The following is a 26,063-nucleotide window of genomic DNA, read 5'->3' as shown; positions in this document are numbered from 1 at the left end:
TGCAAATAAAAACACATAGCCTTGAAACCTTGATGGAGTTAGTTCATTCTCTGAAAAGTCAATATGCACTTTAGAAGCTTACAATACCTCAGTTCCTTGTGATAAATTATAGTCATCATTGTCTGGAGTCTGAGGTTTAGAAGATATCAAATAATTACTACTGCCCTGATTACCTGCCCTGGACTCTTCTTTAAAATCATTTTTAATTCCTTAATATTACCTTGTTTATTTTCCATTTGCTTTTAGTAAAAGCAGATTTCAGAAAAGCCAGGTTAAAATTGTATTGGTGGTTTTGGTTTCTGGAATCCTAATTAATAGATGAAAGTTCCAGATTCTTGGAAAGGAAAGTATGAGTGTTGGAGGTCTCTGCATGCCAGTAACCAACCAAGGGGGCCTTGCAGGCTGCCCTTCAACTTCCTGAATATTAAATTCTCCATCAATTAAAGAAAAGGATAACAGAAGTGACCTCCTGACAACTCTCACATCCTATTTTTTTTTTAATGATACTTAGGGTGGATAAAGATACTTGTGAAAGTTTTTAGAAATGTAATTTAGTGTGAAGATGGGCCAATTAGGATCAGGAACCTGGACTGTAGTTATCTATGCCACTAACCAACTGAGTGACCAAGCCATATTAAACCCTTTCTCAAATAGGAGGGAATACATAGAAATTAAATTAAGGTTTTAAAAGCCGAGTGATTTCATACAAGCCACTTATTAACCTTTCCGGATCTCAATTTTCTCATCTAAAATACAAAAGTGCTTGATTTAATAATCTCTGGAATCTTTTAGCTCTAAGTTTCAATGTTTCTACATCATGTTACAAAAAAAAATGACCTTTTCTATTTTCTAGATTTACCATATCACTATGATGATCAAATAGTAACTTTCTACACTAATCATTGTAAAAATTGACTAACTAGCAGCAGATAGCTTCTGATAGAGTCACCTGTCGTTCTTCAAAATAGTTAATATTATGCAGGTATTCTTTGCCAGGAAAACCAAATATTGCTGATGAGATATTTCATTCATATTCATTTAGTAAGTGCTCATTGAGAGTTTCTGCTTTGGGAAATGATGACTAAAACTTTTGACGAAAATATATTCCTCTTTAAAAAACAAAACACTTAACTTTCTTTGTGCTCCTGTAGCTATAAAAATTGTGACCATAGATACTTACCTCCATTATAGAAGAGCTTGGATGACTCATAGCAGTTGTTAGGTGCATTGAGGTCCTTGATGGAAGGTGCTCCATCTGCTGCAGAGTGTAATTAACATTATGAGTTTACCAAAAGAAACACAAGAGTCATTGTTAAAGAGCATCATGGGGGCTGTCTCAACCTTTAGTCATAAGACACCTCTGATGTAGAGGAAGGTAATGGTTTCTAATAGCTCCTGAAAGTAACTTGGATATGAAAAGAGTTAGTTGTTTTAAACTCAGCACAGTTTTTTCATTAATTAGAAGAGTAGCCATGGTAATGTATTCAACATGCTTTATTTTTGAACTAATAAGAAAAACAATGAAGTACCATGCTCCAGAGGAAGTGCTGGATTCTGTGAAGGCTGGCGAGAGTAATATATGAATTAGGCAAACTACTCTTTAGGGAGTTCAGTAGCTGTAGAGCTGGGAGAGTCTCATCCTTTTGGTCAAGTTGACACTCTATGGCAAAGTTGGGGGAAGGGCGTCCACTCCAAGAATCTAAGCCTGCCTGCTTGACAATGCCAAGTAAAAGTTTTCCCTAATCCCAATACCCTGTCTGGGAGGCAAGGAAAACTCTGGGCAAGTCTCAGGGATCCAGAGAATGACTGTCAAGTGGTTCCCATGGGTCATACCTAACAGTGCTGTTCAGGTTTAGGTACTTAGTGATGATTCTGGATGTTGCTGCTGCTGCTGCAAATGGTGTAACTGACCAGGGTATGTGATTATATTGACGACTTAGAAACCAGGGGTGAATATACTCACAAATAAGCTGTAGTGGAAAGTTGCATTACCTCCAATAGTAGAGGAAGAAAAATAAGGAAGAAAATCCCCATTCTTATTCCAGACATATCATTTTTTTTTTTTTGAGGGGTGGAGTAAGTAAGGGGTTTCCAATACTAGAGACAAAAAATAACTGATGAAAAGAATTAATTGATAAGCTTTCCAAGTACTTATACAAATTCATGTTTATAAAATGTATTGTTCAAAAGTAGAGCTTGAAGTAATAAGAAGATGAAAATAATAATAGAATGAAAATTAAATATTATACATGGCCCATTAACTTTTAATTGTGTTTCTGGCATTATTCAATTCACTATTAGAATAATAAAATTCAACTTTCTGTAAAATTATTTTACTGAGGGGTTTTGTGAGACAAAAAAAAAAAAGAAGGATGAATAAATGGAGCACAAGAAATTTGTATGGCAGTGAAACTCTTCTATATGTTACAGTAATGATGGGTATGTGTCATTTTGCATTTATTAAAAGCCACAGAACTGGAGAGTACAAAGAGTGAAATCTGATGTCTATCCTGGCCTTTAGTTAATAATAATATGCCAATATTGATTCACCAATTGTAAAAATGTGCCACAATAAAGCAAATGTTAATAGGAGAAACTGGAGTTTGGGGAGAGGGGAGGTAATGGAAACTCTTTCTGCTTGGTTTTTCTGATAAAACTCCTAAATTAAAGTCTATTTTAAAAACTCCAATTATTATCTACTCTAAAAAAGAAGGAAAAACTTTCATGTTGCTACTTACATACACAGTTTGAACAAAGGAAGCTAGGGAGGTCATATTTTTTAAAAATACTAATGAATACCTCCTTATTATAGAAACAATATTCCAAAATCAAACTGTACCTTTGACCTAGTCATACTTGTGACATGTTCCAAAGGAACAATAGTATCATAGAACTCTTAGTATATTCTGAACCAAAAAAATGACTTGAAGTATACCAATTTTTAACATCAATGATGAAATTTATACCTCTATATTAACCCCAGAACAAAAGATAAAATATTTAAATCATAACATTTCTATGTTTGGGCTAATGTAGATATAGTTATAAGGTAAACAGGGAAGAGAGTTAGTTAGATCAAACAGACCACTGAATCATGTGTTCTGGATTTTTGTACTTCCTATTCTGGGACTCTCATAAACCAAGTTTTAGATATCATGTGAAAGTGGTAGAAATACTTTGTTCCCTAAGGTAATTCATCTAGAATCAAACAGTTACGGTGTAGTAATACTATTTCATATTTATGCAATGCCTTTATTCCTAAGCCATCTCAAGAATAGGTAGTTTAATTATGTTATAAAAGATAATGCCAGTTACAATAAACCCTTGTGTGAAAATTTTAAGGATTACCAGGATCCAAAACTTGCAAATTCTATACTGACTACATTTACATTTAAAGAGATGGTCCTTCTTTAGATACTATTGTCCTTTGAAGTTGTGGAGTGACGTTGCAATATCACTCAGATCATTCTCATATTATCAACCCAGGAAAAATTAAGAAATATGATGAATTTGACTTTGCACCACCTCCAACGATAACTTATTTCCTTTATTCTCAGAAAGTTCCTTGGTTCCCTCTCTGCCCAGGGATTTCTCCTTCCTGACCCTAAAATATTTGGTGCTCCTATCCCCGTCTGAAGTTAATGAGTTGAAGAACAGAAGAGCCCTACCTGTGACATCCTTTCACAGATCTACCCTCCTCATTGACCTTCCTGGGCCTCCTCATATACCACCCACTGATTTACTTATTCTTCATTCATTCATTCATTCATCTACTCATTTCATCATATACATTCAACAAGTACATGCTGAACACTTACTATAAACTAGACAGCAGTCTAGGCTCCAGGATATTGCAAACAATGAAGGAGATGTGGTCCCTAGACTCATGGAGTCTATAGTCTATCTAGAAGACAAAACCACAACAAAAACAAAAACACAAATCACACAAATTGGTAGTTAATTAAAATATCCATAAATCTAACAAAGGACAACTTAAGGTCCTAAGAACATGCAAAATAGAAGGAACTAACCTGGTGATGCCTGAGTGGGAGGTGATCAAGAGAAGTTTAAGTCTTTGATTTTTTTTTTCTTAATTTAGTCTAGCCTGTCATCAACATGCTGAAGCCTGCAGTCTTCTATCTCACTTATTGAGGATAAAGTTCCCTATTCCTTGGAAGATGCAATTAGCTAGTCTAGTAAATTCACTGCAGTATTGATATGCTGTGGAAGAAAAGCTTCTGATGATACTTTCAGAAGAACTTCTTTTCTGAACAGTCCCATGTGTTCATGTCAAAGGAAGCGTCAAGCTCCTCTGGCATCTGAAGACGCATATCTCTTACTGGAGAGGCATGTGAGGTCACTTATGATGGGAAAGTTATGGATGAGCTGATTTAGACAGAGTGGTTCATGCTACTTTATCTTAACCAGTGTTATATCTGACAGTGATCCTCAGATCCATGTAGACAAGGCAAAGATGAATGCTAGTGGTGCATACCAGATCTCACAACTTGAGTATAATCAGAAGAAAAGTCCCTGAGAAAAAGTCACAGTGACTCACCTTAGTGGCAGTGATTTTAGATCACCTTTTGTAGATCTTCATAAAAGGTCCTCATAGTTATCTCTTAGCCTTGGGTCATCTAACTAGATAGTCTTTATTGGAGCCATAAAAGGTGGAGGGATTCAGCATGATATTGATCAGCCAACAAGCACCCAGCAGGCACAATGGTAGAATATCAGCAATTTACTGCAATGTCCGCCATGAATGCCTCCATTCTGAATACACTGTATCATAAGAAACAGCACATCTGGTGTTACTTTTTGTATGCCTAAAAGTCTGCATTAGTCACAACAACATCCTTACCTCCTAATCAAAATTCACTTATCCTCTTTAACATTCTCTCAAAAATCTGTCTCTACAGTACAGTTATATCACCTAAGCAGTCAACAGTATAAATACATAGAATGACTTGATTATGCTTATCCCAATATCCACATACAAAATCCCTCTCTCCTCTTTACATTTCAATTTTTCTGGGCTTTTTTTTCTTTTAAATGACTAATAAGAAAGGGTTGGCCCAGATGAACTTTGAGTAATTTTTTAGCTTCTATAATCTATTGCTGTAAATGGGTTAGAAAGGATTAATCTAAAATCATTTCTCCCACTGATACATTTCTCCTTCTAGGAATTTTAATGTTTACAGGCCTCTAATTCCTCCCGACACTAATCAGCTAGCAAAGTATCTCATGACCAGTCTTTGTTTACTTTCTTTCCTTTTCTTATTTTCCCCCACTAGAAACTTCCCCTGACAGATACTGGAACTCTTTCCTCCATCTGTAAGTTCCTCAAATGTATCCTGTTTTCCCAGACCTCAGAGATGCACATAGTCTATCATTTCTGCCTGGAAGAAGATTCTGGCATACCTTGCTCACCACTTTTTCCTTATTCCAAAAGTATTTCAAGCACTCACAAAGAATAGATAATAATATCCCAATCATCCATTTACCCACAGCTCAAATCTAAAACATTAATATTTTGCCATTACCCCACAAATCTCTTTTAAAGAAGAAACATCACAGACCCAGTTGAATGTCCTATCTTAATCCTGCCTTCTGCCCAGATGAAAGCAGTGTTCTGCAGTGTTATGTCCTTTGCTTTTATCCTATATGTATTTACTCATAAACATTATTAGAATGTTTCTTGGGATTTTCAAACTTGGGCCTATGAAAAACTGTGTGTATTGAATTTTCTGGCACCATCTTTATTGATAACATGTAGAGCCAATTCATTCATCGAAGCTCCTATTTCCATTATATGAACACATCATAATTTAATGACTTATTCAGGAGTAGATGACAAATGAGGAGGTAAACGTGCATGTAGGTAGTTTCAATTTTGTGCTTTTATGAAAAGCACCACAGGAAACATGCTCTCAAATATTTCCCTGGGCATGTGGATGAATGTCTCTCGATGGTATATGTTTACTCATAGAGTCATTGGGTCACAGGTAGGATGTATCTTCAAATTTACTGGATGTTTAAAAGTCCTAGAAACGATAGAGTATAGAAGGAGTTCCTAAAAACAAATAAGAAAAAACAAATGATCCAATCAAAAATGGGCAAAGGCGATACACAGGCAACTGAGTACAAAGAAACTGCAGTTGGCTCTAAGTACTAGAAATATGTTCAACTCAGTAGTAATCCATGGGGGATCAAATGAAAGCAAACAAACAAAAAAACTGAACCACTGTTTTTATCCATATCAAAGTGGCAAAATTTCAAAGGCCTGGAAAAAGAGGCTCCTAGGACAGGAGTTTCAGGAGTCCTCAATGGGAGGATAGGGAAGTGATGGAGTCTCCCTGGGCTTTTGTAATTTCATCTGTAAAATGAAGATGATCTTTAGAGATGGTGCAAATCCTAACCGTTCTTTGATGCCCTTTTTCCGTTGGATTATATATGATTCTACCAGCATTGGATTTAGGAATAAAGAATGAAGGAGATACAGAATTTGTTTCAGCCAGCAAGAGAGGCCCTGCTTATATTGATGGGCCCTGTTTTGAGGTATTCATTGATTCTTTTTTTTCTCCCAAATATGTATTATTTATGTACTAGATAGTAGACATCTGGCAAATCACTTTCTCCAAAGGACTTATGGAAGAATAAAAAATAGAAACTCCTAAAGAGACCATCTGATCCACAGAGATGATAGGTGGATGTGCAGCTTGGGGGTAATAGTGGGCACCCTTAACTCAGAGTTGAAGCACTAGAGGGTTCCTAAAAACAGTCAGGTCTAAAAGAGACTCTAAAGCTGAGTAGCATCATCCAGGTGTTTGGAGGAGCAAACGTCACTAAGCAAAAAGCAACAAACAACCCCAGGGAGGATCCAGAAGGAAAAGAGTCTGAAAGAACTGAAAGCCATTCAGTCACTGAAGGTGGCATTCAAGAAATTCAAAGAAAGAGTAAGGGAAAACCAATCCAAGAACACTCAGGACAAGGAGCCCAGCTAATGATCCAGGCAGGAGATGATACAAAGCTCTGTGCCACATGCGCCAAAGAGGATGAAATGGGTATATCTAAGAGATTGTGGAAGGACAGAATCAATGGGACCTGGTTAGACATGGGAAGTAAGGAAAGGAGAGGAATCTGAACGGTTCAAGGTTTATGCCTTGACTCATGTGGCAAGGAAGCAATGTTCTCTCAGAAGCAGGTCACAGATCACAGAGCAGAATGAGGCGTGCATCTGATGAGTGTTGGACAGTTGAGTTTGAGGTATCTAGTAGACACCTGAGTGCAGATATGTAGTAATTCATTGGATAAAGAACACTGAAATCTTAAGAAGAGTGTTGACTCAGGATTTAGACTATGAGGAACAAAACTGACCAAAATTTATTATTCTCTTGTGTGCATGTACCAATAGTTAACAACAAATCCCACTATTATGTATAATTATAATGCACCAATGAGAATTTAAAAAAAAAACAAAGTTTGCTAAAACTTAGCAGCTTAAAAAAAATAAAACTTAAAAAAAGATTTAGACTTGAGCATCCTCACCATAGTGCTGGCAATTAAAACCCCACTAGTGAGCAATGTTTTCTAGCTAGATAGAGACTTAAGAGCCAAATAAACTAAGAAGTTGTCAGAGGGGTAGAAGAAGAAAACCGAGACAGTGCGGTTTTACACATAACACACATGTACAGGTGAACATAGATTCAGAAAGGGTCAAATCTGCTGAGATCTACAAGAATTTTCTCTTCCTAAATATAGTTATCTACTCTTCTTTTTTAAAAAAAAATTAGTTGTAGAAGGACACAATAACTTTTTTTTTTTTAATTTTTATGTGATGCTAAGAATCAAACCCAGTGCCTCACTTGTGCAAGGTGAGCACTCTACCACTGAGCCACAACCTCAGCCCCAGCTGTAAGAGATTAGTTTAGGGCTACCCCAGGCCATTGGGGTGGCCCGTGGAGAATCTGGCTCACAATTTTTGCAGTTTCTTAAAAGCATCTACCCTACTAGAAGGTGTCATTTTCGGATTCACCTTGTTCATTACTCACACCTGTCTGGTCTTAGTGTAAGAGGCAACCCCCAGTGAACTTGCTCTGCAGTGCCTAATGAGAACTGCTGGCTTCTGCCCTACAGAGAGGTAAGGAAAGTTTCCTTGTTAACATCTGTGGAAACTTCCAAGATGCAGAATGCATCCTAAATGCATTCCTAAATGGCACATTTAGGAATTGAGCCAGTTTTAGAAGAAAAATTAAGTCAGCCAGAAATTGTGCAGGGACCTGGTTCAGGATGTACCAAGAACTCTTTCCTCTAAAGGGGCACTTTCCCTGAGTCTCTGTCAACCTTCAACTGAACTGCTCACAAAGAAAAGCAAGGCTGAGAAACTGTCCCTCTGCTTCTTTAACCTCCTTCCCCTCCACCATGTGTTCTCAAACCATTTATACTCCGCTAGTCCGAGAGTTAATTACTAACCAAGCAGACACTTTGCTGTTCAAAGAAAGACTTTGACATCACAGCTTCAATTTTTAAAAAACAAAACAGAAAAAGAAGTCTCTGATTTTCATTTGTTCCCTTATATGGCATAGGTTACAAAGGTGGCCTTGGATGGCATTTTCACATAATTCAGCCTCCATGAAACCAAGGGAAAGGCCACATCAACAAAGCAAGAAATAGATGAAGGGGTGATGAAGAATGTGGGCTCCCAGGGAAAAGGAAATCGAGCTCTTGATCCCCCGTAAATATTTCTAAGGTAATGAGAGAGAACAAGACGACGTGTGTCAAAGCATTGTCATCTGAAAGGTATGTCTTAAAGGTTAAGAGGAAGAAGACAGCAGGCACCGTATACAGAAATGTTCAGTCATGTTTTCAGATCACTCATGGGTTTGAGGTGCTGAAAGGTCTGTAGACCGGGGATTTATGCATAATCGGATCATTCAAAAACATACAAATGGCTGCCAGAGCGTAGTACAATGTTCACTTTTGAAATCACAAAAAAAGCTTTGTTTTAAGGAGGCTGAATTGACTGAAGTTTAGTTTCAGTGAAGCATGTTTTTGCTTTGGGTGTCATTATTTAGCTTGGCACCCATGCCAAGGAAACCTTTTTCTTACTTTGACTGTTGTTTTTCTTCTGCTGCTACAACTGTGAAAGTCAAGGCAAGATCCCGATGCTACATATTTAAATGAGAACTGGTTCCCTGTTTACCTCTGATTCTGATAAACCGAGTGGGGAGCATAGGGTCTTGATTGCTTGCCAGGACTTGTAAAGCTGATAGTTGTGTGCCTTGTCTCTCGAATAATCTGGAAAATCAAGTTTAGCTGGTTTGATCAAAGAGTTTGCAAGTCAGATGAGAGCACTTGCGTGCAATAACTATAGATACTGTATACATCGACCAGCCAAAGGCCAAGAAGCTAATAGCTCTGCCAGAGATAAAGGATTATGTATGTTATGCTTGTGAATACCAAAGGAAGGAATTCTCCATCTTAATATTGGTGGCTAAGGTTAGTACTGATTAGACATTCAGAAAAACAAAATACATTAAATCTGAGGGACTTAAGTCATGACGAAAAAGTTTTTTAGATCCTGCTGCAATCTGCCCATTTAAATCCAGCATGGAGGGAGGGAATGAACTACATGCTTACTATCAAGGGTTTATCAAGAGTAAAGGAGAGCAGTTTTAAATAGTTGTGAGGTGAGAGTGCTTCATTTTTTTGGAGTCCTTTTTCATCTGAAGCTTCTCACCACAACACCTGTAGAGACAAGATGATTTTGATTGAGATTGATGTATGAGGGTCTGGCATACATGCTTTTTCGGACATCCTCCTCTTGGGCAAGTCGCTCATGTGGGGAAAAACATCTTGGTTTCTCTGCCAAAAACTGATTCCCCAGATCAGAAAACTGTATGTCTCGACGTGAGTAATTAGAAAAATTAAAACTGAAAAGGATGCATCAGATTATCTACATCTGGTCTTTCTCACGAATTAGCCATCTGACTGGGTCTCACAGGTCTATTTCAAGTCCCATATTTTGGTTTTGATTTAACTTGCTCAGAAGACATTATCTTTCTTGTCAAAACCATACACAGTTGGTTTTCCTTTTTAAATTAATATTAAATAATGCCCTCAAAACGTGAGTTCTTAGTGAGCCACTGGATGACGGAGTGTGAGAAAAGAATATTGCGGATACCTGCAAGGAATAGTCACTTTGACTGATTAGGAGTACCTGAGATGGACCCCAATTCAGTTAAGAAGTCCCATGAAACTACTGTGGGGAAATATTCATGCGTGCACACACACACACACACACACACACACACACACAAAGAGCACACTGACTTGGCATTAAATTAAATGACAGGTACAGCGGTGACATATGTAAACGAATCTGCCAGCGCTGGGCCCAACAATGGTGATGCATTATTCAAGTTTTGTACTAATTAAAGAACTACTTTGTTGCTAAGAATCAGTGTATTAAAAACATACGTTCTTATTAAGTGCATTCCCAAGAGTCAGAAAGACGAGAGGTGGATCTCAGGTTTCAGGGACTATTATTAGGTTCGCAAAGTATTTTCTGAATCGCATGCATTTTTGAAGAGAAAGCTCGGAGGGAGTCCATATCACATAAACAAGGTCTGATTGTGTTTTAAATGGCTATCCTGGGCCTTTCTTCTTTCCACATTGTTTTTCCTTCTCAGTCCACCAAATTTCCCTTCTTGGAATCAGAACCTGAACCAAAGTTAAACATCATAAAGAAATTTACTCAGTAAAAATGGACTTTTATGGACTGAAAAGCATTTTTACAGTGTAATCTGCATTTTTGTAAGTCCTTGTGGAAAATCCCCTGTGATTGAGCGGTACTTAAAGACTTAAAAATACACATTACCCACGAAGCTTTCAAAAGTTGAAGGGGACAAAGGGGAAAAAAAATGCAAGTATCTGACCCATCGTCAGGGTGTGTTGCCTCCAGGAGAACAAAAGATTGCTTTTGTGGGCTGCGGGCTCCTTACCCCGTCACCTGTCCTGGCCTCCTGTTCTCTCTGCCCTATGTGAAACAACAGAGCACGTCTGCTCCTAGAACCCTCTCACATCCTCTCCCCCATCACTTCTTCCCTGTCTCTACACCCATCCTCTGCATCTGGTCTCCCACCCCAGGTTTTTCTTTTTAGCACATTTTTTTTTTTTTTTTAATTTCCAAAGGCTCATTTATTTGAACAACATCTCATCAGACGTTCAGAGGGGCCTGAGGTTTCACAAGAGCTTCTTCTCTTAACCTGCAGTGGCTGACACATAAAAACCCCTCTGTCTGCTCCCCTGAGAGCACATTAAACTTGTATTAATCCAGAACTCTGGAGCTTCCCTTTCTCTTGTCTTCCGGCTCATGTGTGGGACTGATGTGTGCAAATGAGAGGGGATTCAGTGTCACTCTTCCTCATTTGCACCTCCACAGGCTTTAATTTTGAATGAGGAAGAATGAGGGGGAATTACAGATAATTTGCCAGAAATGTTATGTTCCCATGATAACATAGAACATTTGAATTTTTTTTTCCTTGTGTGTGGACAGTGGAAAAACTTTGAGAGCTATGGCCAAGCGGAGGCAGGCTCACTGACTTATTTTCACGAAAGCTGTTCCACATTCCCATCTTCTTAGTTTTTGACAAGAAGGGTTCATTTCCAAGTCCCTGTCCTCACTCTGCCATCCTCCCTTCCCCACATGTAGAATCCCTGCACTTTCTTCCTCTCTCCTGACCTGGAAAAAGCCAACCAACTACCCATCTGTCAGTGCTTGGGCCAGCAGGTGATAAAGTGAAAACCTAACTTCTTTTTCCCTTTAGAACAAAAATCCTTTCTAAACCTCTTTCTCAATATAGTTGGCCACAAAAGAATTCCATATTTTTCTTATAATGATAACTTAAGTTCTGAGGTCTTGCAATTTTTTTTTTCTCAGACTCACCAATGATGCCTCTTTCTGAGCCTTGTTCTACAGATATCTGACAACAACTGTGTTCAGCACACACCAGGGTTTGTTCTTACAACAGGATTTATTTCAGTGATGAATTGACTTACATTTGGGAGCTAATTGTTGACCCTGTCACAAGCAGCACCCTTGTGCTCATGGTTGTGCCCAGTGGTTCCTCAAGCAGTGCACGCCCCAGGTAAGCATTCAATTTCCTCATTAAGATACTGACATTTGGGGCTGAGATGGTGGCTCAGTAATAAAGTGCTTGCCTCCCACGTGTGAGGCATGGGGTTCAATTCTCAGTACCACATTAAATAGTCATGTACAACTAAAAGTGTTTTTTAATAAAAGATACTGACACTTAGAATTGTTCAGAAAAGATTTTTCTACACTTTATTTTTTTAAATTCACTTTTATTGTAGACAAATGGGATACATCTTGTTTCTCTATTTGTACATGAAGTAGAGGCATACCATTTGTGTAATCATACATTTACCTAGGGTAATAGTTTTTGATTCATTCTGTTATTGTTATTTTTTTCTCCCCCCACCCCTCCCACCCTACACTTTATTTTGATAATAGTTTCTATTACTTTATTATAAATTTCTTCAATTAAAAAAATTGGTGAGGGGCTAGGGAGATAGCTCAGTCAGTAGAGTGCTTGCCTTGCAAGCACAAGGCCCAGGGTTCGATCCCCAGCACCATAAAAAAAAAAAAAAAAAAAAAAAAAAAAAATTGTTGAGCTGAGCACCAAATGCTATCCTTTATTTTAGACCATGCATTTCTAGATTATAAGTTTAGCAAAGATATCCATAGCTAGTTCTTCACTTAAACAATAAAATATGATTTTCTTAGAAACTTTTGAAACTCAATCTGTACTGAACTGAGTCATTATTTTTTTCCTTAAGTTTTATATAATCCTATAGCCATATCTATGCAGGTTTTTCACAAGTCTTTACCTTAAAACCAATGTTCTTCCCGAGTCACAGATGGGATTATAGCTGCCTGCTGCCCACCTCCATCTCTACTACCCACCCTGCAAACAGAGAATCCAAAATGATTCTCTTCTACACCTGCTGCTCACAGGGACTGCAGCCTGGAGAGTTCTAAGCATAATGGATCCAAATGCTACAGAGACACCAAGAGCGGAGAGGCAGATACCACCTAAGGGTCGGGGAAGCCTTCACCCACAGGAGTTTAGTGGAGCTGAATTTTTTTTTTTTTTTGGTACTAAACATTGAACTCAGGGTTTTTTTTTTGTTTGTTTGTTTTTTTACCACTGAGCTACATCCCCACCCTTTTTTATTTTTTATTTTAATACAGGATAAAATAAGTGGCACTTTCTTTTATATCATTGGACCTGGTACCTGTCTCAGCCAAGCCTATGCTAGACGTGGTTGTGTACTCGTCTGCCTCCCACACCAGACTATAAGGCAGATCGCATCCTACTTAGCTGTGCTTCTCTAGTGCTGTCTAACAGTGTCCTTTGTTTGTACTGGGTTCTTCATTAGCACCTATTGAATGACCTGAATAAATGGTTACGGAGCAAAAAAAAAATTACACATAATTTTATCTACATAATTATAGCTAAGCTGATACAGGTGGATACTCTGCAATTCTTTTTGTTTCCAAGTCTCAACTTGCTGTTGAATCATTTGTAGATTTCCTGACAGATTATTTTCCATATTACTGGGATTTAGTGGTGTAAAAATATGATCTAGTGATTTGGCTTACTGTAAAAGTAGTTCCCTAGTTTTGTAATCCGTGTACAGGAAAGGCTATAGCTACGCGTTATTCTTCTATTAGCGAGTAAGGTAATTTCAGTATTAGGGTGAAATTTTTCCTTTTGCTTCTTGATACCTTTAAACTCAAAAAGGAATTATTTTATTCCCACATAAGGCAGGAAAAAAATACACTCTAGCCGAAAGAATTTTGTTTTGTATTCTATGTCTCATACTAAACTCAAATTTTCATAATCTCTGTGTATCAGCTGAATGATTTGATACAGATGGTTTTATCTTATACTAAATGGTTAATAACTTTAAACTTTTCTGCAATTAATAATGGTATCATGGTAATGTTATTTTTCAAGGCAGCAGCTGGTCGGAAAAAAAATGATATTTTAGGGAATTTTTATTTACTTTGGCCCATTTCCTCAGTGGAAATGATAGAGACTGGGTCTTCTCAATTCTCTAATTAGAGATTTTTCAATAAATTGAGACCACTTAGGCCTGTGGAACATTTTCAGTCACTAACTCTCTGATATCAGCCTTATGGCTAATTCTGTGTTATTTCTAAGCCACTTAGATCACAAGTTCACTTGGATCAGCCCTGTGCCTCTGTGATGTTGACATTCATCTTCACAGTTGATTGTACAGTCAATGCATGCTTTTTAGATTTCAGAACAATACCATATGCAACTAATTCCAAACAGAAACCTAAATAATTAATATGTGAGTCTTCCTTAACTATACATTGATTAAAATATGCACTTTATTTGCGAAGTACTTTCTCTGTCTCAGGGATTTAAGAGGGTTCTCTTGCTTGTTGAATTATGCCAAAAACTAATGGTCAAAATAGCTGACAAATTAACATGAAAATAGAATAGACTCAAGTGAAGAACTGTGCTATAGGCTTTTAAAACAAAATTAGTATGATTCAATCACAAGTCTCATTGATTTTAATCAAATATATGGGTCTCTAGTAACCCAGTCTTATATAGTTGACATAATTCTTAATCCAATCTGGTTAAAATGTCAAATTTTTTTCATTTACCAATAAAAGTAAGTTTCTCACTTAAGATGAATGTTTTCAATTGTAGCTCATAGAGAAATTGGTTCTCAAACAGTCTATAAATTTAAAGAGCTTCTCTTTTTGGTACAAGCAAGTGTTCCAGAGTCTTATAGAACATTGCTTTTATCACACGTGGTACCTTCAAGTAGGTCCAGAGCTACTTCTACCAGAAGTTCTGAAATAGCGTTCACTGCGATTATTTCATGACCTTATCAAGAACACATAGATAGGTGAGGGATTTCATAGCTCCAAATGAAAACAAGCTTTCCTTTGGAACATATTGCTTCATTTCCTGAAGAGTATGTTACTCTGTATTCTGTGCCTAATAAGATTGATCAAAAGGAATACAAGACAAGCAAGGTCCTTGGCCTCCAGAAATAATTACAACCATATAAAATGAGGACAATAACCAGCAATAACTGTAGGAGTTCAGGGTAAGAAGTAATGGAGAAGTTGGAAAGCAGGGAGCAGGCCATCTGACCCTTTGGGTGGGTGACAGAAGGCAACAAATTGCAAAATGCTTGGTACTAATTCTGATGTGTTCAAGAATCAAAGAAAAGACCTATTGGACAACAGCCCTGGAGTGTGTTTGCTGAGGTGTGACCATGACAGGGAATGGGAGGATGGACAAGTAGTAAGAATAGCAGACCAGGGTGCTGGGAAATGATCACCGACTGTGAGTGGTGAAACTGGGTTTTGAGTCCATTCTCTGCACTTACCACTGAGCTCAATGCCTGAGTCTGTGCTAACACCTCAAGCAAATGATCTGAACAACACAAGCCTCTATTTATGAGATTAGCACTCATAAACCATAAAGTACTTTGAAAATGTAAGATGATAAAATTGTTATTAGCAATGTTATTAATGATCATATTAAAACATTCTCCTGTTTAAATCCCTGCAGGCACTTCCCTTTGCACTTCCAATAAAATCTAAACTTATCATGATCTACAAACAAGGACAAGATCGGGGACCTGCCTGGTCTTCAGCTTCACCTGTCTTGCTCACTTTTCTTCAGCAGCACTGGCCTCCTTACACACACCCCAAAAGTTCCAAGGTAACCCAACCTGCCCCCAACCCATTCTCCCATCTTCTTTCCCCTGACTGGTGGAAAAACTCTTCAGATCACCACTCAAACATCTCAGAAAGGGCTTCTCTAGCCACTTTATCTAAAGTAAGATCCCAACATTTCTCTAGATCTCACATCTTATTTGGTTTCTTCACAGCATTTACTACGTATAATCTGAAATCACTTTGCTTAGTTATTTGTTTCTCTGCTGCTGATTGACTTCTGCATCATCAATTTTCTTTCTACTGCAATATTCTCATTCCCATTGAGCAACAGAAAAGAAACTTCTTGAGCCTCCCTATATCTCTGTTCAGATTTGGTTTCCCTTTACTACCAAAGTCATTGAAAGGGTTTTTGTGCTTCCTATCTCTATTTTCTGCTCTCCATTCTCTCCTGAACTCCAGGCAGGCCCTGTGTTAGTCAGCTTTCTCTTTCCGTGACAAAGTACCTGAGACAAGTAACTTTAAATGAAAAAGATTTATTTTGACTCACTGTTTCAGAGGTTTCAATTCATGATCTGTTGACTCCATTGCTTCTGGGCCTGTGGAGAGGCAGCACATGATGAGAATTGTGTGGTGGAACAAAACTGCTTACCTCATGGCAGCCAGGAAGCAAAAAGAGAGAGAAGGGGCCTGGGGTCTTAATTCACCTTCATTGACCTAGCTTTTATCCACTAGGTCCCACCTCCTAAAGGTTCTACCACCTCCCAACAGTGACATCAACTGGAAACCAAGCCTTCAACACTTGAACTTTTGGGGGATACTTGAGACCCAAATCATAACAGGTCCCTTGGTCCCCACTCCATGAAACTGCTCTTAATCAATGTCACTAACAACCCCACACTGCAAAATTCAGTGGATGATTCTCAGCCCTCACCTGCCTTTGAACTACAGCATCTGACAACATTGAGTGTTACAGTCTCCATAGCATGTTTCCTTTTCTTGGCCACCTGGAATCTATTTCCTCTTGGTTCTCCTGTGACCTCTTGATTTCCATTGTTAGGACTCATCATCTTCCAGTCAAGAAGTTAGGCTCAGTCTTTGGTCTTCTCCTCAATCTATATTCATTCCCCTAGTAAGTCAGTTATTCAGTCCTGTGGCCTTAGAATCCTCTATACACTGGTGGTTCTCAAATACTTATTTTCAACTCAGAGATGGAACACCTAGGTGTCTCAACTTGACTGTCACAGGGACAACTCAATCTTATGATTTCTAATCATTTTACCTACTGCTATATAACAAATGGTTATACAAAAACAATGATTTATATAAACAACTGTATTATTATATGTCACAAATTTGGCTAAGCAGGGTGATCCTTCTGCTTCTCATGGCATGAAGTAGGACACTTCGGGGTCTTACCTGGTGAATGTGCAGATCTAGAAGACCACGATGGCTTCACTCACATATTCGTGGGCCTAGTTACATTATCTGTAGGCTCCAGTGCTAAATAAAAAATTCAGGATGCCTTCTTCAAAAAGCATTAAGAATTTTAAGAAGATAATATCAGGGACCTAGCTATGCAATTGCATGGCTGTGTTACCTGGATCACATGCTCTGGATCATGTAGTAAGCAATCTAAAATACAAATGACTGACTCCATTACAGAATGACCGAGTCAGAATCTCTGACATTTGACCTTGAAATTGATATTTTTGACATTCTCCAGGGTAGTTTAAAATTGACATCTTATGCCCAAGCATGCCACATAAGGCATACTGCTGCCAGACATCTTTCCTTCTCCTTTTCCCATTTCAAGAGCTTGATTTGGCCTATCCTTATCCTTGAACTTCAAACTTAAGTCCTGGTTAGATATTAATGAGTGCTAATACATTACCCCTTTAATAGATCTTCTAAAAATAAATGTATTTGACCAGAAAATAGTGTCTAAAAGTGGAATTCTGGGTATCCCACATTATCCATGTGATGATCACTTGTAAGCTATCCAGGGGGTGCTACTTTCAGGAGGAAAATAAGTCATTCTAACACTCCCACTTCCTATGAATCAGACAAGAACTGATTAGTATTCTAGTATTTCATTCATGCACTGATTTATTTCATCAAAATATATGCAGTGAATATCAACTATGAACTAGGTAGAATGAAATTGTTCCCCTTTATGATAATTAAGAAGAGGCCCTTGAATATGAAGCTCCAAGGATCTGGAGTTTAGTAAGCATAAAATAGCTGAACCTAGATGAAAACTTCTTTGAATTTTAACTTCAGAGTTTATGTGAATTTGTATCCTATATTATATTTTTATTTGTTTTAATAGAATAATAATGTCTATGTAATAGTTATCAGTTGTTGTTAGAAGGCTTCATTGCTTCTCTCCAAACTTATTTTCTTCTATTTGTGTACAGAGTCTCATTCCCAGTCTTCACTTCAGTTACGTGTGACAACTTAAATGCTACTCAACAGCATATGAGCCTTTTCTAGACCTTTTTTTATATACCCAATTTTCTAGGTCTTTTCCCCTTTGGCTGACTTTATTCAAAACAGCACAGAGACTTCTGAAGTCACATTTTATAGATGACAGAGCCACAATATAGAAGGGGCCTGCGTCCTTGAATGGTACAATGAAGGAAACCTATATGACAATCCCACCACTACATTAGTGGGGAAGAAAAATGACTGAGTCATTAAATATAGTGGGTTTGTTATAGCAGCTACCCTTACCTTAATAATATAACTATTTGATTCATCCTTAAAATCTTTGAGGAATCATTGATATGCCAGGAAGATGTGATGTGTTTTTCATAGCTTCAGGCAACCAGGCCTAGATGGTATGCATATGGCCTCCTTTTTGAGAAGTGCGGCATATCACCATGATGCCACTCTGGTATGCGTAATAATTCTGACCAGCTGTAGGTAGTAAATAAAAGTTCATTCTCTTATATGTGACCACAATGTTAGTCCCAGAGCCCATGGAGTCTCCTCAGATTTTCAACAACAGATCCCCTGTGACCTAGTTTAAGAAACCATGAGGAAACAGCCTGGAAGCCAGCCCAACAAAGCCAACAACAGGCCCTCCTCAGGAATGACAAGGCCCTGTTATTGCCACTACCAGCTGCCATGCTTCAGTGCTAGATGTTAGGGCCCCTCCCTTTGTACTACCTTTCTATAAGGTAATATAGATTCTTTCATTCACAGCATAGTTGTTTCTGTAGCTAATGTTATTTGGCCAAAAACCAATGTGATTATTTAGACAGTCAATAGTGCAATGTCCCACCCTCATAGAAACATAGATTTTTAGACATAATAAAAGATCTTAGGGAGTACTTAGCCTCTCTGTTATTGTACATAAAGAACATGAGATACTGAGAAGTCCAATGACTTGTCATAAGCCACTTAGTTATTGGCAGAGTTGACACTAGAACCCAAGGGTTCTGGTAGATTCTAAAGCAATGTTCTTTCTGATATCCCATGATGTCTGCATTCTTGCATAAAAATATCTGCCTGAACATCATATATCCCCAGAACTTCAAACAAGACATAACTGTAAGCATCATTATTTCAGCCCAATCCTTTGGTAAAAGGGAAAGTAAATAGAGCCCCCCTTCCACTCAAGGCAGAGGAAATATTACCAAATGCCAGTTATGGATTTAGATGTTCTGGTGGAAAAGACTGATGGTATGACAGGTTCCTTGAAACACAGTTCATGCTCTTAAACCACTATTGATCTAAGTTCTGCCTTCTCTTTTATTTTTCTTTCTTCAATGTCCCCAGGTATTTCACTCCTCATTCATTATTACTGAGGGTTTCTTCTTCTGCTATTCTTTTGAAGCCTCATCATTCTGAAATGTCACCTATACCAGTATTTACTTTGGCTTGCAAGCAGTTTCCCTTCACAATGGCCTATCCTGCTCTGTAACAGTTTGTTCAGTTGGTTGGTTTGTCAACTGAGCTGTTTGATGATAAAATACTGATATGTCACCTGTTTATATGTTGCCATGTCACTTTCTAAGTGGGTGACTTGAAAATAAGAGTTTATTATTCTCTGGATCACTTCTATTGTCTGTGTAAAGTTCTTTCTGGGCAATCCCACTGGTTGTTGATTGACGTCAAAAGACTCTAAGCTCTTGTATCCTACTGTTTTTTGTTTCTTCTTAATTTCTCATAGTTCCACCTGATCAGGAAATACCAGTTTTTCTGCCTTCATAATGTGGGATAGTTCATCACTGAAAGCTGCCCTTTTCTTTAGCACCACTTTACCTTGAATTTGTCATTACCCCTTGTTAATTTATTTTAAAATTTTTTAAAGAGATGCTAATGCTTTCAGAAATGACATGGTATGGTAGTATGTCATATTGAATATTATAATTGACCATGCTTTGTCCCATACTACTCTACTAGACATGAGGCTTCACTGTACTGGACATGAGACTTGTTCTTTTGCAAAAGATAGCCAAAACACCATGATACTTTCTAGAACCCACTTCATTTTCCTTTTATTGCTTTTTGACTGCTCATTTCTCAATTTAGGGAAAATTTCAAATTTCACTTTTCCAAGGTCAATGAAAGTCCCCGTTGAAAACAACCTGCTTTTACATCCATTGGGGTTTACCGCCCTCCTTCTTATTTAACAAGTAGAGATGTGCCAGTTCCTTGTCTTCTTTCCATTTTGTCCTCTTACTGCTCCTGCTAGTCACTGCCTCTGCTACTTGTCCAGGTTTCCCCACAGAATGTCCTGTCCCTTCTGATGGCCAAAAGGCTCCTGTCTCATCTTGAAAGCTCGCCTGCTTTTCTCTTGCCTGCAATTTGCTCTTCTCCTGATTGTCCAGTTCTCCTCACTGCTCTCTATCCCCACTACCTCTCTCTGGTTTCTCTCCCATCCGGCCACCATGTTTCCAAACATGGAAACAGACTTTCAAAGATTAGCAATGTCTACGGACAAAACAGTGGCTCAGGCACATTCCTCGGGCTCCTGACATTGCGCCCTGTGCTGGAAGCTCTAGTGTATTTGTACTACAACCCAGGGATTCTCTCCTACTCTTGCCTACTCTTGACCTGCCTTCTTTGCAGGCTCCTCTGTCCCTTCTCACACCAACTTTGAGATTCCCCTGGTACAGCTTCTGCCCTCTGAATCTCTCTAAATATACCTGGGCAACTTCGTTTACATTATCGCTACACAGTAGAATATCTAATGTTAAGGCCCACCTTGGCCCCCCCAAAAAACTGGCTGCCCCTGGACATTTCTCTGTTAATGGGGTCACCACTTCCTAAATCAGAGAATCTCAAAATTTCAGAATTATCTTACTTTTACTCTCTTTCTTGTGTTCAGTCATGAAGTTCTATGTTTCTTCTGTACAACATCTCTTAGCTCCACTCCTGTTGTTTTTATTTGTATTATCACAATTATAATCTGGACATGTAGCTGCTCCTGTGAGATTTAATGTGACATCTTCTGAAGTACTGTTCTTGCCCGTAACTCTACCTGCTCCTCCATACATCCTACACATTATTATGCTTTCATCCTTTCTTATGACAGTTTTTCATTAGGTCGCTGTATATATCAAGAACCATCCCTGAGCTGGGAGTGGTGGCACACATGTATTCCCAGCTGCTTGGGAGGTTGAGGCAGGAGGATCGCAAATTTAAAGTCAGCTCAGCAATTTAGTGAGGCCCTATGCAACTTAGTGAGACCCTGTCTCGAAACAAAAAATTTAAAAAGAACTGGGGGTGTGGTTCAATGGTTAAGCACCCTGGTACCAAAAAAATAAATAAATAAAAGAAAACCATCCCTGATAACCTGATAACCTAGGGATATAAGTCATTCACTGAAGTTTCCTAATTTGCCATTTACTAAACAACACTGTACTGAACAATTTATTCACGTATTTTATCAGTTAATTCTCGCAAACTCACAACTCCAAGGAATAATTATAATTAGTCACATTTTATAGAAGAAGAAATTGAAGATTAGAAAGATACTCTAATTGAACCTGGGCCTTGCATATGTTGGCAGGAGCTCTATCACTGAACTGAACTGCATACCCAGCACCACCCTCATTTATTTATTTATTTATTTATTTTTGAGACAAGGTCTTACTGAGTGACCCTAGCTAGCCTTGAACTAGCCTCAAACTCCGGAGTAACTTGTAATTTTGTAATTTTTCTGCCTCAAACTCTAGAATAGCTAGGAACAGGCATGTGCCAAAATGCCCAGCCAGAGAGATACTTTCTTACCCAAGTATCCATTTGATTCCAGTCTACTTTTCATAGGACAACTCTTCATTGTTCCCTTTCCACAAAAACATACCTGGCATGTCCTCATCTTTGTGTTTGCCACTTCTTTATCTCCACCTATATGAAAATCTTTGGGGATCCATTCTAGACCACTAGAGTCCACATGCCTTTCCCTCCTTCTTGGACCTTTATTATCTGCATCACTCATTTGGTTCTCAAGCAAGTGCTTCTTGTCAATGTATCTTGTAATGTCATCCTGCATTGACATTCCACTTGAGGCAATAAAGCAATGCGCATTTGTGTATATCATCTCATTAACTAAATTGCAAGGAAAGAAACTTTGCTTACATCTTCTACTACTGTAACTCAGTACATGCTTATTAAGCACATACTTATTCTATGATGGCAACATGAGTTTATTTACTGCCTACCTATGAACAGCAACGTATGTTCTCTTAGATAATATGAATCCTGCAATTGTGATCTAGCTGCCTCAAGAGGATGGAAATTAAGAGGGGTAAATATTTCCTAAAGAGGTTTCAAGATAAAAAAAAAAAATCCAGATGATGACTAATTACACACTAAGTATACATCTGTTTTAAAGTTCTGTAATTCAAAAATGAATGACTACTATTATATTGCTCAGTTTAAATTCCCTCCTTGCCTTCCTAACATGAAAGTAACCAATGAGATGGACCATTTTTCAGGCATTAAAAACTTACTGGGGCTCAAAAGAAACCACAGTAGACATTCAAAGAATCCAAAAGCAGAAGTAAAATAAATATAGAATATTTAACCTCTCTTTCAATTTCCCTTTGGTGGGTTTTAGTAAAATTTGGTATTTCAGGAGTAGAATCTCTGATTGACGATAAAGCAGTGTTTTGAAGGTGAGGGAAAAGCAGCTTCGTCCAAAGTCTACAGCGTCTTCATAAGCTAAACACCCCTAATAAATATTACATGAAAATATTCTTTCAACACATTGTAATATATTGATTTGTTAGGAAATTGGCCAAAAGAGTGAATTAATCATGTCATTTAATTGCCACTATTTTGTTGCCACTCTTCCTTCCTTCCTTCACCCAAGTTTGTCCCTGTCTTTCCTCCTTACTGTCATGGCCTCAATTGAAGACTTCTTTCTTCACTTAGGTTTCTCTATAAACATCCACCTAGTCTAGGCTTCACCCTTCAAATCAAACCTCCTCAGAGCCCCCAAGGAAAGACCTTCTTAATTTCAAGTTTAAAATTCTCCACTCCTGTCATACTAAACTCCTATGGTTTTCACTTAGCTTCCTGAAGTTTCTTCAGGATGAAGTTCAAACCGTTGAGCTGGCACATGAAGCCCTTAGCCACCTGGCTCTTGCTTTTCTCTCCAGCCTTATCTCTTTGCATTTCAAGTCTTCCTCCTCGTATCTGAGCCTCTCATGTTTAGAATACCAAGTCTTTTTATTCTCTTGCCCTGTAAGATACCCTAGTTTGGAACCGAAATGCAAAAATATATGCAAACCTTAAATCGCAAATGAATGCAAAAGCATGCAAGAATTTCCCTGTGCCGGTGGATGAACCTCCAGTGTGTGGGGTTGCTTGCTGAAGCCAGTTATCTAAGTTTGATATTTCCCATGAACCTTTTCCCCCCTCTATAAATCTTTTCCTTAGAAAGGAAAGGCGCCTGGCTCACAGCAAAGTGGTTAACATGAAATCAACAAGCTCTTTAGGGATTTTCCCATCTCTATGGTACAGAGAACAAATTCCTACTGTTTGTCAGGTTTCTGTGAACTTATATAAACAAGTTTCCCAGACATTAAGGTACAAAACTCAGATGTAGTGATAGAAAAACATCATAGTACAAAAAGGCATTCAATTCTCTTGGAAACACTGCGCTTATTAAAGGCCTAAACACTAGGTACAGAAAGTTCAGTAATCCTTTTCCTAAGGGCAATAATAGTTTTTACATTACAAAATAAAATGGTTGCTCTTTATTTGAGAGCTGAAAATAAAGTACCATTTTGGAGAGGAAACAAAATGTAACTGAGTCAAACACTGAAGGGAGGTCAGTCCTTTTCACTTCTCAGCAACCTCAATCCAAAAGTATTCACAACACAGCCAGCTTTGACTTTTAATTTTCCAGGTCAAATGTTTTTCCCATTGGTTGAGATTCTGACTTAATCACAGAAACCCATCAACTCACTTCATTCTTGGCTACTTTAGCTATCCCTGCAGGTCCTACAGGGGAACCAGGCCTCTGTACCCAGTTCAGCGTCATGACCAGCCTTTGCCTCAGAATCCATCACTCACCATGTCCTTGTCACACAGCCATACCGATAAGCAATAAAATATACCTGAGAGCTGTGTCCTTCCTTGGGAAGGAAACAGGGAAGGAAACAAAAAGACCATGCTTTAATTTACTTCATATAAGGCATCTCACATATAAATCACACTTAAAAGTAGTTATTGTTGAAAGTAGTACATTCTACTACCATATTGCAGCCGAAAACACTGAGCCCCACAATGAAGTGTTCTACCCAAGCTCTTAAAATTAGTAAGTGGCAGAACCAGGATATAAACTGATATTTGAAAAACAGGTTCTTTGCCTTCCATGCCAGTTGCTTCCCAGAAAAAAAGCATGGGCCTGTTGTGACACAATTAATTTCTAGGGAACATCACATATAAATAGGGACACTGATTCTCTTTGAGTCTTATGGCCTCCTTACACCTTGAGTAATGAAATGGGTTGTGCAAAGAATAGGGTCCATGTCTCAGTGTTTCCATTTCTGTTCCCTGGTGAGCATTATTGCAATGATACTCTAAGTTCTAGGTTTAGATTTTTAGAAATTAGACCTTAACAAATACCACCAGGGCAAGGCCAGGCAGTAATGTGAAGTATCAAGGTATCAAAATCAAAGCACCCCTGATCCCCCATTGCACAATATCTCTAACCTCAGATGAAACCCTTTCTTCCAGCATTGCATTGTGATGAGCAAGAAAGTTCCAAGGAATTACCCTTGTATTATCTCTAGCAATATCACAAGATCAGATGACAATCCATGATGGCCTTCTCCAACTACTCATTTATTAACTACTGGTAAATTAAAAAGTTATTATTTCTTGGCACCAAAGGCCAATATGTCATGGGCCTTTTGTTGTTGTTTAGAGATCTCATCCCAAATGGCCCTCCGAAGACATTCATTCATTCCACAAGGCATCTACTGCATATGCCACACTGTGGTAAAAATAAAAAAGATATACACACTGGGCTTCACCTTCAAATCTTGCCACAGGTACATCTGTATTGTTCTCGCCATACTATACACACACATGATCGCCCATCTAGAACACTGTAATCATCTCCTAATTGAACTCTGACATCTTTTGAAACTGGAAATCAAACTACTGCATGCCTCTACTTAAGATCTTCCAAAGACTGCCCATTGCAATTACAACAGAAATCAATGGCAGGACCTTGCTGTGTAATACCTGCACGGTCCAACTCCTGCTCTCCTGCCCTCTGCTCCAGTGATATTGGGACTTCATCCTAGATGTTCCCTCTGCTTGGAGAACGCTTGTCCTGAATCTTCACACCTCAGTCTTCCCTCATCATTCAGTTTAATGATTCCATGTTGAACTCTAAAATAGTTTTCCTCTTTTAGAGAATTCAGAGAAAATGTTTAGAGAAAACTTACTTCATTTGTTTTGCTGATTACAATGTCGGTGCTTTGAAGATAGGGAATTTATTGGCTTTGTTTATCACTGATGCCATAGCTGAGGCAGAGTCTGGCTTATCAAGGTGCTCCATAAATATCTGCTGAATGAATCAGAGTAGTATACCTAAACACATGAAAACATAAACACATGAAAGGTTAAATAAAAACAGAAAGTACCAATAGAATGTATGTCACAAAATATTTTTTTTTATGATTCAAGTAAGAGACAAAGGATAAGCCAAGTGTGGTGGTAACACCTGTAATCCCAGAAACTCAGGAGGTGAAGGCAGGAGCATAGAGTGTTCAAAGCCAACCTCAGCAACTTAGCAAGGCCCTAAGCAACTCAGCAAGACCCTGTCTCT

The 26,063-nt window shown here is 38.3% G+C and overlaps 1 long non-coding RNA gene across 1 annotated transcript; it reads right to left on the bottom strand.

Annotated features, from left to right (window-relative positions):
• Positions 1–4,570: 4,570 nt before the first annotated feature.
• Positions 4,571–25,816, bottom strand: LOC124985508 (uncharacterized). Its single transcript, XR_007108873.1, has 3 exons — positions 25,681–25,816; positions 16,308–16,356; positions 4,571–4,782 (listed from the first exon to the last, which is right to left on the bottom strand). It is a non-coding gene; the product is annotated as an uncharacterized LOC124985508 (long non-coding RNA).
• Positions 25,817–26,063: the final 247 nt, after the last annotated feature.

Source organism: Sciurus carolinensis, chromosome 5 (assembly GCF_902686445.1).
Source record: "Sciurus carolinensis chromosome 5, mSciCar1.2, whole genome shotgun sequence".
Taxonomy (NCBI): Eukaryota; Metazoa; Chordata; class Mammalia; order Rodentia; family Sciuridae; genus Sciurus; species Sciurus carolinensis.
This window is presented reverse-complemented; position numbering and strand designations above follow the sequence as displayed.